The following is a 14,917-nucleotide window of genomic DNA, read 5'->3' as shown; positions in this document are numbered from 1 at the left end:
AGGGAATGCTAACGTTGTCACTTATGCACTAAGTTATAGGTAAAAAGAAGGAAGTAAGATTTAGATGATGAGAATTGATGTAACCGTTGGTTTATTGGGTGAACTGAAGAAGAGTTAGAAAGACTCCTCAGGAGAAATGGAAAGTTTTAGATTTATGTACCTAGTATTGGATGGCACATTTAATGGGACATGGGTATGTGATATCTGAGATCGAGAATGTTGTGCCAATAGGGATAGGATTTGAGACATTACTCATTTCCTTGGATATTTAAATGCTTGAGCACAATTGACGGGTTGTTCCAAGAGGGAAGGGAAGAGGACAATTAGTTCTTTCTCTGGGTATATAAAAGGCCCTCTTAAATTGTGCCATTGGGTGAAACATACTTGTTGAGAAAGTTAGTTAACTTGTTTATTGATGAGATAGTTAGTGTTGTACATTTTTGAACGAAACGTTTGTTTTATGACGTCATTTTAGAAGAGTTTCTAATGAGAAATGGGTTCTATTGTAAGATATGAATTTAATATGGTAGGAAGTATATCACTATGTTTGAATGAGGCAAGGGAGAAACAAATGGTTCGACTCGAGCTTATACAAGAAACTACCAAAAAAAATATTCAGTAAATAGGGGATAAATTGAAGGATACATAGGAGCAACCAAAAGGTTAAATGGTTAAACTGGATCGCCCTGGCGGGGTTGCTCTGACTCAGACGACCCTGAGAAGCGTAGCACTCCAGTAACGGATCCTTTTGCAGGTGAAGGGGCAGAGCATTCCCTAGTCTCTCTTGGCAATAGTTTACCTTTCTAATGTTCTGCCTTGATGAGTGGGAGAGGTAGCCGAATTAGGATATCACTACTGGCACGGATAATATTTTAGGTGGGAGACAAAGTCATGTTAAAAATGTCCCCATGGAAGAGCGTTTTGCATTTTGGTAAATGAGGAAAGTTAAGTCGTTTTAATGTAGGACGTTCTTAAAGGAACAAGTTGTAGAGGCGACTTATCGATTGGAGGTATCTAAGGAAATGCGTGGAATTCAAAACATGCTCTATGTCTCCAACTCAAAGAGATATCATCAGATGCAACATGTGAAAATAAACGAGATATGACAACAAAATATCCATATTGGTTTTCTTAGTCCGAATTCCAAGGACGAATTTTTTCGAAGGGGGAAAGTTTTGTGATAACTCAAAAAAAATATGAACGATATATGTTATAATTAACTGAATATATCATTTTTTCTAGAAATGTAATTAGGTGTAATTAGGGTTAATTAAGGAAAATAATGAGATTTAAACCTACAAATCGTCACCTTGATTACCAACATAAATTCGTGCATTTGAAGGGGTTATAACATCTGCAACCAAAGACAATATAAAGGGATAAAAAACAGAGTGGAATGCCCACTATAATTATCAGAAATCGTTGAGAATCAAGGGAGAAATCGGAGAAGAAAGTTTGTAATATTTTCGGTATTTTTGCTAGGAAGTAAGGTATGTTCTTCTGATTTAAGGTTAAATTCGTTGTTTATCATTGGAAATACAATATAATTATTTAAAGGTTTAAAAGTTCAATACATATCGATTGAAGGCAAGCGGGCAACAAGTTGCACCGCTAGCCCTTTCTGGATGGCAAAACCAATTCTTTTGAAAACAACATTAGTGGATCTAGGGGATATGACATTAGAATGCATGACCCGTTGGACTGTATTAAGGAGCTCCACCGCCTCTAGTGCGAGAAAACCAAATGTATCGAATGCAAAAGGAACAAACACATGTTGATTTTCTCTACATGCATTCTCGTGCTTTACCACTATGCACGCAACGGCTTTCAAAGCGGCATCCATAGCTGTGAAACCCCCGCTCCCCAAACCAACGAGATAAGAGACCTCAGTAAGATCCACACACACATGATTCCCTCTTATCCATCCAAAGATCAAAATATCAGCCAGTCTAAGTGTGGACCTGCCATCCTGCCGGTCCGTGAAAAAGTTCACTGGCGTTTTTTTCTTCACAGAAATACCAGCACGCCAACAAGCATTAAAGAGAACATCCCGAACCACATCATGTCTATACTTAAAACCAGGAAGCTCTCTACAATGAACCGCGTGTTTATCCGGTTTGGTGTTGTAGTGTTTCAATGTCTAGTTGAGTCCTTGTGTTCTAATTTAGCCGAAAATATGAATGCGTGTATGGGAATTCGAAATCTGATTTGGTTGGTAATCTCTAACAAACTATATGTTTGAAATTTGATTTATTTGCTTTGGTCGCAATGCAATGATAAAGGAAAACGGAGATAAGTTTAGTACGTTATCTAACTTTATTATTTCATTTTATAGAAAAATGGGAGCTTGAATTTACAAAAATGGTGGAAATATATTTATTTATTTCCGGGTGAAGAAGATAACTGTTAGATTTTTCAGATCGGCTTATTCAAGGCCCAGATCCCCTTTAACTTTATTAAATTTGAAATATTAAATAAAATGGGTAAGCTAACACACCACGTTTTCTTCTTTGTAATTAGATTCATAATTTACAAGTTTACCCCTAGCATTTGAATCATTTTAAAAGTTTTGGCCGATTTTCAAATATACAGGCACTTACAAAGTTTGTGCAATCTACAAAATGGTACCTAAAATATTATAGTAATATTTATTTTAGTAGTACTTTTAGTTAAGATTTATATTCAAGTGTGTTTACTAAATTTATGATTTTTATGCATTTATCACATAAACACAACTTTTGTGAAAATATGGCAAGAGACGTTAGATTATCAGGTATTTCTATTCGCTAGTATATTGGTAAGTATTTTAAAACATTGTCGATATATTAAACATTTTATATGTTAAAATATCATTAAAGAAATGACACAATAAAAAGAACATGATGAATCATAAACTTTTTGTTGGCCGATAGGAACACACGAGTCACACAACCAAAGTCATTGAATAATATAGGGGATGAATTATTAAGTGACAGATTACTTGACTTAGAGATATCCGTTGAAATTTGTAGGACGTTTGGTTGGCAGGGATAGACTATTTTAAGCGCCTCATCTGCTGGGTGAGGTTTCCGTGTTATGTGGTTGTTCGCACATAAAATGTTTATCATGTGTTTTATATGCGGTTTTTAACTATTTATTTACAATATGTTTTATGATAAATATAGTTGCGTGTACATGTAATTTGACTTGTTTATCTACTATGTGATTTTTTTGGGATGACAAATTAGTGGAAATGTGTGAGTGTTTAATCGTTGTGGGCATGACACCTATGCGTGATTAGCGGGGATGGGAATTGAAAAGTATACTCATTTCCTTGGATATTTAAAATTCTTGAGTGCAATTGATAGGTTGTACCAAGGGGAAAGATAACAGACATTTGGTTCTTTCTCTAGATAATTAACCGGTCTCTTAAATCATGTCATTGGGTGATATGTTTTACGGTATGATTTATTGACCATATATGATAAAACTATTTGTTTTTTTAAGTGATGAACATTATGTGAAAACACGAACTCGCTAGGCTATAGGATTTCCCATTTAGAAACTTTAAATGTACGCAACTAAGAAAACTATTTATCAAGTGGCAGTAAGAAGGACAATGAGAGGCTTGATCAACAAGACGACAAATGAATTTCGTAAAGACGTAACATCCGAAGCTCTTCGGTTGAAGATTATATTTTATTTTATTTGTTTTTGCTTTAGTATTTAACTAGAGAAGAATATCGCGTTGCGGGTGTTAGAGTTGCGAGGGTTGGAGGGCATTTTATACTCATTTATTAAGAAACAGAAAATAGCAACAAACTTTACAATGCTTTACACATAGTTGAAAAAATTAAAACACAAACTTCCTGAAAAACAGGACAATATAAGCCTGATCATCAGCTATTTAGCATCATTTGTCACATATATCAAGTTGAATTTCACTCTCTATATAAATGCATTAACATGGTTCAAGCATTTTATCAAGCAGTTGGTGTGCATAATGAAAGTTTCTTTCAAATTACATGTGGACTTTAGGAAATCACATCCCTAAAAAAATGACATCAATTTTTATTCCCATTTGTATCCTGTGAGAAGGTTGGTAATAAACATTGATTTCAATTTGCAAGAAAGGTTCAAGGGAATTAGCTTATTCAAACTTAACCAATGATAACCTCTAGTGTTTGCAATCTAATGTCAAGAATAGCATGTCACCACATGATATTATTAATAGAATCCTTGTAAGATAAATAGGAATGGATAGTTACATGTAAGATTCCATAAAACGAAAACTATTGAACTGTTAAAGAAGGATCTTGTCAAATCAATGTTATTATAATCAACTTAATAAAAAAATGAAATATATGATGGATGATATACCTTTGGAAGGTAATGTATTGTCGAATAAATCTCATGAGGAGGTTGTTAATGGGTTAATGGAGCCAGCTTTTCAGTTAAGTGATATTACATAACATCTAATGCATAAGTTGATAAAATTAGAGAAAATATTTACCTTCAACTTCATTATGACCATCAAATATCTACAAACTTCAAGTCTGGTAAGAAAACTATAACAAAATATCAATGAAAGGGCATAAACTAATGTTAAAGGAAAAAAAAAACCTCAGCTACTTGTCCGTATTTTTTTCTATCAGATTCAAATGAAAAATCAATTGTGTTGGGTTTAAATGTTGTTGCTGGAATTGCAGGTCTCCTTTTTGGATACGACAACACATGTAACTTCTTCTCTGTTTTTGGTTGATGTTATTTATATGATATGTATCTTTGGTTGATTTGGTAATATATTCTATATGCATCTTTAGAACATAATTATTTTAGGGTACATATTAAGGTAAAAGTTTGGATTGTTTTGCTCAAACTTTGGATAAATACAAAGATTTTATATTGTGTGTATGGACTCTACACAGGTGGGTTATGTGCAAGTTAATAGGCTTTGACAGGATCAAAACGATAACTTACACAAATCTTACAAGCACTTTTTTCTGCAAGGGCTTTTTTAATAAAACAAAGTTATTATTTCTATGACTCTTATGTATTATAAAATTTGTGTATAAAAGTATTGGAATTTTCATTCATGTTGATGTTATATCGATTGATGTCACCTTAGGCAGTTGTGGTATCTGCAAAAACAAAACAAAATTCAACTTTTAGAATTTAATACAAAATTCATTTATTATCCTTTTCATTGCTGTAATTTTTTTACACAATCCCAGAAAAAGTGAACATCAATGACCATATGAAATAAAAGACATAATGAAAACTTTTTTAATCATCAAAGAAAGAAGAGAATGATCTTAGGGATATGGTTTTTTTTATACCTCAAAGATGTTGATGTTGGATCCAAGAACTTATTGAATGTCAATAACTATTAAAATTAAGCAGTTACGTATCAGAACCATGTATCTATTTGTTTCAAAAGCATAAAAATAATTCTTTCAAAACACAACACATACATGTCTTTAAAAAGAAAAAAGAACTCCATGACGTCTGCCCGTTGACTTTTCCTGACCTGTATTCGATTGTGTAACCGAATTAACAGAGTGTAGTTGATCACCTAACAAATACCCCAAAAAACGACTATTAGTAGCAATCACAACTAAAATTATGTTATCATTTCTTTCTCTTAGGGTCCTTATCTTTATTTATTAGTGATTTAATTGTCAACATTTTGTTTGGGATAGAGATTACACTATAACTTAGATTACATTTATGTTTGCTTTCAAAGTAATGCTAATAATACTTTCCTTCCAAAAACAAACATACCTGACCGGGGTTGAATAAGAAGCCTGCAAATCATACAACAACAATATATATATATATATATATATATATATATATATATATATATATATAGAATGGTCATTTTCATAAACTTAGTAGATAAGTAGAGGGACAAATTTGTAGTTTACTCACCTGTTGCAGGAATGTAGAATGTTGTCATCCAATAACACATGAATCTATACGCACCATTGATCTTTGAGCAGAAAAAATTGAATTCATAATGGCAACATATCTGGAAAATATAAAATATTTTTGTTAGAATAAAAGGAAAAAGAAATTAAAAAAAAAGGAAGAAAGAAAGAAAGAAAGTAAGTTGAGAGACATACTGTCCATGTCCATCTTATGATACAAACGTGGGTTGAATTCTCTTTGAAACATTTCATCAAACAACTTATGTGCATCATAAACTCATAGTTTAACATGACACATATGTATTGTTTCATCACCCAAACAGTTTTACATAACATTTAACTTGAAAGGAAAAAAAAACTCCATTAACGATTGGCTTATATAACAAAGTAAAATTAAGCAGGATGAAGAAAATTTTGAAAGGGAAATCAATACATAGTGATATAAAGTTGAATATTCTGATATGTATTAAAAAAACTTTTGATTTCTTTTACAGAATTCAAAATTTGTTTAGTAGAGAAAGAAGGAATAAACTGAGAAACATGTACAGGTAGAAAGAGGAAACTTACCTGTGATTTATCAAGAGAAGCACCAATAATCTCAAGGCAAGGTTGGTTCATCACTCCCCAGAATCCAACTATGGGGTCATACCTGATTTCGCACATGCCAACTTCTAAATGCAAGATTTCGGCATTTTCTTGAGAATTAAGTAAAAATGGTGATGGATAAATAGATTTCATTCACAGACTGTTGAAAGTTATAAAGGTCTGCACAAAAGTTCTCGATAGATAGAAGTTATAGCTTCGTCTTTAGTATTCAGAATTATACCTTCATTTGTAGACTAACTTGAAAAACAAATTGGAGCCGATTGACAAACAATATTTTAGAGGTATGTACCCTAGAAATCGAGGTGAGGAACGTTGACGGTGCTACCCTACGGATTCGAATAGATATGCGTCGTTCGCCACCGATTTGCGATTCCATCTCAATCACCACCAACGTCCCACTCGATGTTTCCCTCTGGAGCCTTGATGAAATCCAAACGATGAAGAAAACGAAGAAGCAGTCAAACGTAAAGGGTTAGATGCAATTGTCGATCAAAACATCGGAGAAAGAAAGTAGATGGGCGGTGGGATATCGGGTTAACAACTGATATGCCACCGATCGACTTCTTATTGGGTAATACAGTAGGTGTGGAGGACACTAATCTCCTACAAGAAAAAAAAGGAGAAAAAAAAAGGAAAAAAATCAGCCAATGATAAGAATATACTGTTCACCTGGCACTTCAAAATTAGTATATATATATATATATATAATTAACATGTAAGTTATAGAATTGATTTTGGGAGATGATTGAACAATTATTTGTTATATAACTATATAGTATGAAAATTGGAGTGCTACAGATATCATCTCTTATTATTGTTATAGAGGATGATTCATATGAAATGTGACATGATTCGAACCAACACTCTTCTTGCCATGAGCCTGATGAGTTGATTAATTCCTCTACTCCGTTTCTTTTTTATTAAAAAGCTAAACTTAAATGTGTTAAAGCAAGAGTTTCTCTTATTAGCACGCTAAAATTAGTATATATAGGGATGCCAATCACATATGTATCCCAATTATAAGCTTTAGAAAGTTGTAAAATTTCATTAGAAAAACTATATACTCACAGAAGCTCGCTTTTGTGAAGTAGCTTTTAGTTTAGAAGGTTGTTTTTCCTTTTTTTTCTTTTTTTTTTTTTTAATTAAAAGCTAAAAAAGACCAAGATTAAATCCATTCTTTGATAGAAAGGAAACATAAAATCATTATGAATTTTATATACACCAAACATAATATAAAAATATGATATTTTGTCTTGTCATGTGTAATAAATAAAATCTCCAAAGATACTTTTCCTTATGGAAGAATTTGAACTTGACATTTTTAAGAAATGCTAATAGTAAGAAAGTCACGCCGGATAAATTTTTAAGTTTTCAGATGTTTTTCGAACGATAGAAAAATGAAACTTTTCCAAAAAAGCAAATTCAGATTTTTAGGTTTTCTCAATAAATGTTAACAAATTTTAATCATTTTTTACCATATATATATATATATATATATATATATATATATATATATATAGAGAGAGAGAGAGAGAGAGAGAGAGAAAGAGAGAGAGAGAGAGAGAGAGAGAGAGAGAGCAATGATCATTTGAGAACTCATATTTCCTCTAGAACCTGAAAATTAAAAGTGAACCGTTAGATTAAAAAAGTTAAGGGCTAAGATATTCGATGACAATTTTATAAATAAATAGAAAAAAAAACAAGGAAGGGTATCTTAATAAAATAAGATAACGGCATTTAAGAGAATTGGTAATTAGCTCCCCAAATAAACATATCAGATCGTGATTAGTCTTTCTATCGGTAGTTCCCTTCTCCGATTCTTCACCGACTTCATCAACCTCCTCCCTCTTTGTCGACCCCTCCTTCCTCCCTCTAACAACCACCCTACATCTATCAACAACCACCGCCTTCATTGAAGATTCTCCGATGATTGATAGATTTAACATCGCGATGGTTGCGTCATTCTTCCCTCTCGAAGTTTCGTACCCTAATAAATCAGCCAGAGGTCCAATCGCTCCGAACCTCCCGATTCTCCTTCGCCTCTAAGCTTCCGGTCTCTGAGCCAGGTGACGACTCGATGTTCGGAAGCAGCAACATCGTCCGTTCAATCCAGAGTCGTCACTTTCTCGCCTTCAGATCTGGATCCACAACCGATCCATATTTCATAGTCGTTATCATCAATCGACATGGAATCCAAAATCCTCCAATGATCTAGGCTTAATTGTCGTTGATCATCAACAATTCATGCTTAATTGTTGTACGAATCGATACTTTCTTCCAAGTTCAAACCCTGCACTTCTGTCGTCGACCATCCACAAATCGATCTACCTTCCACCACTGGTCACCCAAATCGACTCTCTTTTGTACCCAACCAATCATCAACAATCCGGGGTCGACGTCCCACAAGCGGAGACGAGGCAGACGATCGCCCCACCCCGACGTCACTTCTTCCAAGAATCACTGCTTCATCCTGGATCTCCATCGGCTTTTACGTTTTCATCTAGATAGATCTTCATCCAACACCTCATCTCTCCAGCGACTGGAAACTTCCTTTGCATCTCTTTGTTGTTTCGATGGTCGTTACCACCGCTTAACCACCGACCAACTATGCTAACCCCTTTTTCTCATAAAGCTGGCTTCAAGTGTTCAACTTGGGCTAAAACCCTTCAGAATCACCGAATTTCTCCACCGCATTTGTTTCTGGGTATTTCCATATTGTTCAATTCAAGCTCTCCGTTCGTCAATCACATAACCACTGCACTAACTGCACAACTGGTGGCACTCAATAGCGGCGGTGCTAATCATCGGAGGGTGCAGCGACGGTGTTCTACCCTGCGGCTTCACTCTTGAGAGCTTTCATCTTGACAACGCCTTATGTTCCAACAATCTACGAGAATTTGTGTGAGAAATCGGCGGAAAGACTTACGCACCTAACTTCTCACCACCATCACCGACTTCATAATTACCCTATTTAGTTCTTAAAATCGACCCTGTGTGAGGATTTCGAATCAGGTGATTATCTTTCAAATTGGTGCTTAGGTCTTACATTTTTATTGTTATTTGAAGGTACGATACAATTCGGATTAAGGTCTGATGCAATTCTGATTTATAAACCCGAACCTGTAATTTCTTTTAGGCAACCACTTATGAAACCAAAACCTATCAAATGTTCTTTGACAGGAAGAAAAAGATTACCCCTTTTTCCAGAAATATCTACAACAATTTCTCCATAACTTGAAATTCAAATTATTTTTACTTTCTATTTTCAGGTTATGTGAGGAGGATGACTCATCGTATCCCAGGAATACAATTCGGTTATATGCACCCAGTTGGTTTTGAGATTTCAATGTAAGTTTAATGTTGCACACCAACTGTTTGATAAAATGCTTAAATCAGATTTTTGAATTACTCACACAATACCCATCATGTTGTATCTCGATTAACACCATGTACTCATGTAGTACCATTTAAGGTATCCGAAATGACCAATACCAATTAACTTCAATCATAATTGATCTGTAGGATCCAATTCCAACATGATTCATAGCAACCATCAACCCTCAGACAATGAAAGGTTTGTATAATATTTTTTTTAATTATTTACAAAAAAAAATTATTTCGTCATGAAAACATTTGACAAGTATATTTTGTTATTCTATATTATTTTTTTTATAAAAAAATGCAACATCTTTTTTAATAAAGTAACCACATAGCTAGAATCTCATATGCAGACGGAACAGTGATATGATGGATTCTCCTTCTGGAATTGAGGTACATACTATTACTCTAATACTCTTTACTTCTTGCCAATTACCTCAAGAATTAGTGATTCTAATGTTCTCTTTTTCTAGAGATAGATTACTAACATCCGACGGAGTTGATGTATTGAATGACTATCATGAGATGTAGATAACAGCACATTTTTGGTAAAAGTCTTCTCATTTCACATTTTTATTTACTTTTTTTATAAGAAATAGCTAAGAAAGCATCCAAAAGTATGTCACTTGCATAAAAAAAGAAAACTAACTATCTTCAAATCCTTCTCCTTACAACCTACCCCACAGGGAACAAAAACAAAAATGCGCCAAGTTGACACTCTCTTCTCTATTTGATAGTAATCATATGATTAAGTGCTTGATGGGAATATGGGCCAATTATAATCATATGAATAAGGAAACTCTGGGGTATGTTTCTCTTTTTTCTTTATTGAGTGTTATCTGTAAATGGTGTTTCTTATTTGAGCTGAATGAACTGTCACTGACTATTTTACCCTTTTGTTTGGAACTAATGCGAATGAAAAATGGGTTATTTGTTTGATAATCGGTCTGAATGTAAATTCTAGCTGACAAAAAGATTACAAATTAACGAAATATCCAAACAAAAGTTATCTGATATAATAATGATATAGATTTTTAAATATTTGATATGAATAATTATATATTTATGAAGTATGTAAATAAAAAGTACTAAATGTAACAAGTAATTACAACTTAGCAAAATTCTAAGGTTCCAAAACAGCCACATTAAGTCAAATTATTTAATAGGAATCATTGACTGTCTGATTTACATTATTTGTTGTGTTTGTTATTTTTTTGGCATGGATTTTATGAGTGATTAAGTGATTTGGTTTTGTATTGTAGAATGCACTAGATTGGAGGGAAGCTTTATCACTGAAGAACGCCATTGAAGATCATATCACAAAAGGTGTTTTTTTTGTATTGTTATGGATTTGGTCATAAATATTTAACATTTCCAATTCGTCTATTTTTTTATTTGTAATATTATTAGTAATCTTTTAGTTTTACACAAAAATGTAAATATTTTTAGTAGATAAAAAATTAAGGTTAATCTAAAAAATACATTGCCAAATATTTTTACAAAGCAATATTAATGTGTTTTTTTGGTTTGTCAGACACACAAAGGGACACATAAGTTACTATGTAACTTGGAAAAAAGAAGAGGACCCTGATGTGTTTACAAGCTACACATTGCTGGGTGGTGTCATTTCCTGATATACATTTTCTGCTAAATGGAATTCTTATCTTTATCTTTTCAACCTATAGTTGAAGGATGCCTCCGCGTAGGAACCCAAGGCGAAACAACGGTGGGGAAGCACCTATACCACCACCACCTCCACCTCCTCAATTTGATGCTGTCATGTTCCAAGCAGCAGTCACCGCAGCGGTAGCAGCTGCCATGTCATAGATCAATAACTCGAGTACTACTGGCTCGGGAACTGGCACACACCTATCCAACCATGGCGAGAGTCATGGGCAACCCTGAGAATGCACCTATAAGGACTTTACTAATGCCAAACCCCGGATGTTTTATGGAACTGGTGGCGTGATGACTCTGAGGCAGTGGATCGAAAGGATAGAATCAGTCTTTGAAATCTGCTCCTGTCCCGAGCACAGCAAAGTCAAGTTTGCAACCTTCACCCTTATTGATAGAGCTTTAGCTTGGTGGAATGGCTACGTTAAGGTACTTACCCTGATAGTGGCAAACTCCATAAGCTGGGAGTGCTTAAAAGTCATGTTGATGAGAGAATACTGTCCACAATGAGAGATTCAAAAACTCGAGCACGAACTCTGGCAATCCTCTGTCCAGATATGATTGCTCCTGAAAGCAAGAAAATAGAGAGATACATTTGGGGACTGTCGCCCCAAATTCGGTCAAGCGTGATAGCTTCGAAACCTGACACTTTTGAAAGTGCCAAGGAACTGGCACAATCTCTTGTTGACTACGGAGGCCATCAGAACTCGACGGTTGCTACACCAGAACCACAAAAGGGAAACAACAACAACAACAACAACAACAATAACAAGAAGAGGGTATGGAATAATGTGACAACCCGATATTTCGAGTCAATGTAATGTAAAACCAATCAAATTTAGGTCAAAATGTAACCTTCCAAAAATCTTATTCGGATTAAATAAAGTAGTAGGAATCATATCAAGGTTTGCGTACATAAAAAGAACGTCCAAATCTGACTTCGGATGAGGAAGTTATGAATTTTTGAAGAAATTCCTTAATCACGTCATTTTAATAAATAAATAATAAAAAAATAATTTCGGAATTTGCTAACGGAATCTAAACGAAAGTTGTAGATCATGGTCTCACCTTCGCGTGGATATAAAGAACGTCAAAAACGGAGTTCGTATGAGGGAGATATGAATTTTTGAAGTTTATTTATAATAAATATAAATTTAATTATAAATTCCCGGTAATATCCGAAGGGGAGTCATCGGATTGGACCGAAGTACGCCCCGCGTACTGAGATCGAGGGTCTCGGATCGTCCACGTCGCACTATCCGAAGAAATCTAACCCGTCCAAAGCTCCGACCGGTCCGACCCGCTGTCCCGTCCGACCCGCCGTCCCATCCGACCCGCGTACCCAACAACCTGTCCCATCCGAACCAAGGCAGTCGAGGCTTCGGTCATGCATGACGTACGCGTACGCGCTGCGTACGAGCGTACGCCCCGCGTACGGAGGTGGTTCAGCCTTCCTATAAATAGGATGCGAGGCTTTCCGAAAATGTTGCTCATTTCTCTCCTCTCTCTCACAACCTTGCCTCGTTTTCCGTGCCCGTTATAACCCGAAGCTCTGGTCTTTTTGCTCAAGTCCCGAGGGTCGATTTTACTCCCGAGATTCCCGAGAATCCCGAGGAAAATCCGTTTTCCGAGACGAAACTCTGCCCGGTTTTCCATCTCGCTTTCTTCAATCAATCAAGTGAGTTTCATACCCCTTTAATCAACCTTTTTAAATATTCTAAATGCTTTTATATGCTTTCAAGGGGGGGGGGGGGGGGGGGGGGGGAATACAAGTTAAATACTTATAGTTATCGTTTCAATCACATGTGATTGCATTAATCACATGTGATTAATAACTAGGGAAACCAGTGATTTTATCACTATTCAAACTGTCTATCAAACTGTTTTACTTCTAAATGTTTTCCAAACCCATTTACTTTTCGAATTTACACTGCAACTGTGATTTAAACAAATGTTCCTTATACTTAAACTGTTTTAATCAAATCTACACCTTCAAATGGTTTTATAGATTGACATCAAGTCAATCTTTCTTTAAAAATAATACTTATGTTTCAAATGCCTTATAAATACCTATTTATGCTTTTATATTATAAATTGCATGCCCATATAGGTATAGACGTATAAATAATGTTTAAAGGGCTTAGGAAGGCCATCCACCCTATTTCCTTTTCCTCGATTTGGATGTGGTCTGGTGGGATTATGGGTGACCATCCGAAGGTCGTTTCCATGTTAATTATATATTAAATATACATATATAGACATAAAAGTACTTCCATAATCATACGTACTAAACGCACCGTTAACAAGTTACCATCGGGGTAACACAGAATCATACTATTTCAACTGCTGGATCAATGAGTCAGTTCATTCATGAGTCTATACTAGGAAGAGAATATATACAACTATACTAAAACAAGAAACATTTTATCACATATGCAAGAATACGATAACAAATGTGATCCACTGTATCGGAGCATGCCTTAAATGTCATGGCCCGAGTTGTAGCCAGAATTCTCTTGGAGGGAGAGCGTTGAGTTTGCGTATAGATCTATACTGGATTGACTATCCTACACCTTGCTGCTAGCTACAGCCGGACCTGCAGGTCTGCGGGTGCCAAACGTCATTCCGTTATTACGACCGTTCTTTATGTCGTTGTTATCAGTCGATAGTATGGTGCAATTATCACATTATACCTTAATATAAATCCGGTTTAAGGTAGTAGTAATTAGTACAACAGTAGTTCTTATTATACAAAACTATAGTACTACAAATGATATACCCATTACATATTTTGGTGATAATCTCACTTAAGCATTAATGTACAAACTATATTTTATCAAATGATAGTTATACTTGGGTAATTACACACTTTTACAACAGACGAGTTTACAAAACAGTTAAGCCTTGGTAGAAGGTTACTTTTATAGAAAATATAGGATTTTCTGAGAGATTCAAACTTTTGCAAACACTTTTAAACATTTATTTACATTTTTACAAACTTATACATTGGGACAGGTTCAAACGTTTTTGACAATGAACATTGACACTAAAATACTTATGAACTCACCAGCTTAATGCTGATAAACTCTTTCAAAATAACTTGTATCCTCAGGTCATAAGTAGACAGGTACCGATGCCAGCTTTTGAGTTGATGGAGCGTACTCAAAGACTCATCATTTTATTATTTTGATTTACGTTATATTTTTGGTGTCTAAAACTGTACAGAACACGCATGTATTAAATTTATATATTTAATGCAATGGATGATGTTGTTTGCCTATTTACATTTACTGTGTTGTGATTACCTTACATGACATCCTCCGCCCTAGAACGTTTCCGCCGTTCTT

At 34.8% G+C, this 14,917-nt stretch overlaps 1 long non-coding RNA gene across 1 annotated transcript; it reads left to right on the top strand.

Moving 5' to 3' along the window:
• Positions 1–8,257: 8,257 nt before the first annotated feature.
• Positions 8,258–12,474, top strand: LOC111888635 (uncharacterized). The gene is made up of 8 exons (XR_002849273.3): positions 8,258–9,530; positions 9,788–9,866; positions 10,041–10,092; positions 10,250–10,289; positions 10,370–10,444; positions 10,583–10,702; positions 11,159–11,222; positions 11,431–12,474. It is a non-coding gene; the product is annotated as an uncharacterized LOC111888635 (long non-coding RNA).
• Positions 12,475–14,917: the final 2,443 nt, after the last annotated feature.

This window comes from Lactuca sativa, chromosome 3 (genome assembly GCF_002870075.4).
Source record: "Lactuca sativa cultivar Salinas chromosome 3, Lsat_Salinas_v11, whole genome shotgun sequence".
NCBI lineage: Eukaryota > Viridiplantae > Streptophyta > Magnoliopsida > Asterales > Asteraceae > Lactuca > Lactuca sativa.
The sequence above is the reverse complement of the archived record's forward strand: the minus strand, read 5'-3'. Positions and strand labels throughout refer to the sequence as shown.